This window comes from Bactrocera latifrons, unplaced genomic scaffold, assembly GCF_001853355.1.
Source record: "Bactrocera latifrons isolate USDA-ARS-PBARC rearing strain unplaced genomic scaffold, ASM185335v1 scaffold_294, whole genome shotgun sequence".
Classification (NCBI taxonomy): Eukaryota; Metazoa; Arthropoda; class Insecta; order Diptera; family Tephritidae; genus Bactrocera; species Bactrocera latifrons.
This window is the reverse complement of record NW_017536563.1, coordinates 74,074-78,455: the sequence shown is the minus strand read 5'-3', so window position 1 is coordinate 78,455 and position 4,382 is coordinate 74,074. Positions and strand designations below refer to the sequence as shown.

Genomic DNA, 4,382 nt, shown 5'->3' with positions numbered 1-4,382 from the left:
TTTTTTATTTGATAAGATATCTCCACAAAACTTTGGAATGGATTATTATCCAAGGCAGCGTTGCAGTCTCCAAGCAAATTACTCAGATCGGACTGTTAGAACATAGAGCTACCATACAGACTGTGTGGAAAACTTTTGAAAGATCTTCATACAATTTGGCACACATTATTGCTATAGGCGTCGAACGCCTTGTTTAAATCAGGCCACTACAGAATACATATAGCTTCCATACAAAATGACCGTTAACAAACCAAATAAACATCTTTTTATACTCGTATCCTTTCATGTTACAGTAGAGCAACTTTGAAGTTTATTATTGCTTTGGTGCAGTTTTTTCTTGTTTTGTATTTTTATTGTGGCCAATATATGTGTGTATAATCACTTTACAATTATTTTGTTCACTATTGTAAAATTATCAAAGTAATAAATGCAGTACTTACTAAGCCAAAGGTAAACACAACAAACTAAGCTGCCACACGCTTCACTGTTTTCTAAAAATAACGCTATGATCATCAGAACAAAGCACAGTAACCGATCGCGCGCCGTCTTACAACTAAATGAAGGCAAATAAACAGTCTTACGTACATAAATAGAAGCCTGGGAGGAATTTAACAAGTCATGTTTGGCGGACTGTGAGCTATTCTCACCTATTAATAAACAATTTATCATAAGCACATAAATGTTACGCAATACGGCATGCCGCTTAGCAAAAACAAAAGCACAGCCAATGTACGTACTTATCTTATTCATAAAATAAAAATATTTTTTTTTTAATAAATGAATAAATTTTTATTGCGATTTATACGGCGACTTGATTTCTTTGTTCTTTGTAAGAAAAAAAAAAATGAAATATATATATATATATATGTAAGTGTGTGTATTTCTAAGTTTCCTTTGTTAAAACTTGTCTAATTGTTAATTATTTTGGTTTACTCATATCCGCGTTTAAAAAAAAATACACAAAAATAAATGATTTGACCAAAAGCCGTAAACTCATTAAGAGTGCCAAACAAAGAACAGAAAAAGAATATAAAAAGAAAAATTAAAGCAATTTGTAGCGGTCAGCAGAAACATATGTATATATACTTACAAATATGCGCACTCATACAAATACATATATAATAYTCAGAAATATATAGTTATATAAATATATATTTATAAAAGGCGGTAGAATTATTTTGTGTCGACTTGCGATAAAATAGGTGAATGTACATWTGTATATTGTTGTAAATTTTAGTGTATTTGTTTAACGAATGGAACGCGTAGTCGCTCGCCTGCAGGTTAAAAGCCGCAAACTTCAKTATTCTCAAAGTTTAAGTGGCAAACGAGCTGATTTTTACTTGAGTTGAGTTGGAAGTGACGTCTGGCGTTCGATATATTTGGTAGAACAAAGAAAAAAGTCGATAAAAAAAATAGCAGATGAAACTAAAGCTGTGCCTGTGGCAACAACCGGTTCTTATTTGCTTTTTATTGTTTCGCATTATAGTCTCTCATACATCTGTTATTTACTTTATTTAAAGCTCGCTARTGTCTAGCAACGACTGCGGGATCGCGTAAAATCCAGTGTATGATTGTCCGTCTGTGATTAGATTGCTTAAGTGAACATATTTAATACCTTCCATGACATGTCATAAATGCATTCGAAAATTTACCATACTAAATGTCTTCAATATCAAAGGGTGATCCATTTCGAGGTTCCCTACTTTTTTAAATAAATAAACGCAAAAACTTCAATTTTAATGGTTAATGTTTATTATCACTCGAAAGAACATTCTTTTGTATTTTTTTTTTCTGAAGATTATCTCTTTCATATGTTGGACGCGTCGGCTACGGTTCCTCAATTTTCAATGCCTCGTTCGAACATTTCAACTAATTGACATTCGACAATTGATTCATGCGATGTGTGTGCCGTTTTGTTGAAACCAAATGTCTCCGAGATCTTCTTCTTCTCTTTACTGGCGTGAACTCGACGATTATAGCCGAGTTAACAACATTATAGCCGAGTAAGCAACTTGGCGCCAATTTCAAATGTCTTCCTCTTCCTTTATTTCATTGTGTCGAATATTCTCAGAGCTGGAGGGCTTTCGTCCATACGTAAGACATGACCGAACCAGCGCACCCGCTGTCTCTTGATTCAAAAGTGACGTGGGCGCCTAGTATCGAATGTGTCGACTGTTTGTTTGATGACAGGAGATATTTCGTCTTGCCGTCGTCCACTGCTAGACCCATCTGCTTCGCTTCCTTATCTAGTTTCGAGAAAGCAGAACTAATGGGTGTTGAGACCAATGATATCAATATCATCGGTATACGCCAGAGCTGTATACTCTTATARAAGAGGTCCTTCCCAATCCTGACGGAGGTATTGCTTAACGTCAGTTTACATAGCCGTACTAGTTTTGCTCCTTTTCGCGCTGTCAAAAGCAGCTTTGAAATCGAAGAAAAGGTGGTATGTGTCGATTCTCTTCTGTCAATTGGAGAAGTGTTCCCTCCATAATTTAAGTATGATCTGCGCATCGGAAACTATATCACCTTTGGGGGTTCTACAAGAGTATGCTCCGGTCTTGAAATCATCTGTAAGCAGCGGCATTTTTTCGTAGAATTTTCGAGCATTACCCCTGTCGCCCAGCTCTAAAACACTGGAAACGTGCCTTCCGTCTATCACAACATGATCGATCTGGTTGGTAGTTTTTCSATCCGGAGACAATCAGGTAGCTTGATGTATCTTCTTATGCTGGAATCTAGTACTACAGATAACCATACTTCCGGCGAATTCGATCAGCCTCGATCCATTTGGGGATGTTTCGCCATAGAGGCTGAATTTACTAACCGTAATACCAAAGATACCTTCTTTGCCCACCCTGGCGTTAAAGTCGCCAAGCACGATTTTGAAATCGTGGCGGGAGCAGCTCTCATAAGTGCTCCCCAAGCACTCATAAAAGACATCTTTGGTCACATCGTTCTTCTCATCTGTCGGGGCGTGGGCACAAATCAGCGATATGTTAAAGAACCGCGCATTGATGCGAATTATGGCTAGACGTTCATTCACCGGAGTGAATGATAGCACTCGGCGACATAGTCTCTCCCTACCACGAATCCCACACCAAACATGCGCTCCTGGTGTTTTTTTACGTGGCGGGTCCCAAACCCTGAGCACAACCCTATGCAGGGGATATTTCGACTTCTCACTTAGCTCTGGCTACCCAGAGGATACTTGGTCAAAAACCGGAAGTCGTGAGCTGCTTGAGTCACATGTAAAAGAATCGTTTCTGGCCACTCCCAAGTGAATGGCGATCAGAGAACTTTCCTCACTTGCGTGGACTTCTACACATGATTCCTGTTTATGTCTACTATTTCTGGTAAAACAACCTGCTTATCGGCTCATATAAAAAGTGTAAGAATATAATACACACTTTTTATTATTTTGCTGAGCTTTCATATTTCCTGAATACCAAGTCTATAAAACGTCAGAAATTCCACTACAACAACAATACCTCTTATATGTAGTCATGTTGCCTTAGCTATAAGCTTTTTTATGAAAGCTAAAGATTATTATCTGCTATACTTTTGAATATAACCCTTGTAAGTAATTTATAAAGAGTTTTTTTCATTCAAAACCGATACATGTCCAACTTTATGAATTCACCCAGAATATATCACTTTTCTATTMAAAAAATCCGCAAAAGAACGATTCATTGCTAAAAGCGAAAGACGCCACAAAGTGAAGGAAGTAATGAATTGAAGACTTTTAAAGTAATGGGAAATATCAAAACAATGCAAAAAGCATAGCATATGAAGAGAATGTGTCTAAAAATAAATATTGGCATGCGGCGTGGGTTTTTGATTGCTCTCAAATCTTTGCGAATTCATTMTGAAATTTTTTTAGTGTTACATTCTTGAAGATTGAACATTTTGATTTGTCATGCTCAAATGCATAAAATTCTCACTCACGTTAAATTACACGTGGCTGTGGGTTTTTCTAATCAAAAGYTTAAAAACATTAGGTGAGTCACACAAAATCTTGTCGAAAAAAAYACTAGCTTTTCATAAAATAAAAATTAATAAATATTTTTACGGAGACAAGATTATTTTCAACTGCAATCTCTTAAAAGTATCTACTATGAAAACATGCATTATCTGAACTAGCCTCATAAATTCAATATTAGTACATACTAAAAAATTGTCTAGAATGCCAAACCCAAAAATATTGCGACCAACAAAGTTAACTGATTTGAACCTGAACTTTTAGATATGTCAAACTTACTATGAAAATTCCCATTTGAACAATAAGAACGTCGGTCCTTCGTTATTCCAAATATGGATAAAGAAGAACCTTGTAAGTTCATAAAGCGGTATAAGCATGTACAAACTGTGGAGACTGCTAA

At 36.2% G+C, this 4,382-nt stretch overlaps 1 protein-coding gene across 2 annotated transcripts in view; it reads right to left on the bottom strand.

Moving 5' to 3' along the window:
- LOC108970263 (dual oxidase maturation factor 1) overlaps positions 1-4,382 on the bottom strand; it is a 61,220-nt gene that overhangs the window by 33,914 nt on the left and 22,924 nt on the right. Inside the window, exon 1 of one of the 2 annotated variants that reach the window (XM_018935548.1) lies at positions 441-526. The exons of the other annotated variant lie outside the window; for it this stretch is intronic. The gene's annotated coding sequence lies outside the window, so the exon portion shown is untranslated. Of the gene's footprint in view, positions 1-440; positions 527-4,382 lie in introns of those variants that run through there. 2 annotated transcript variants of the gene reach the window in all.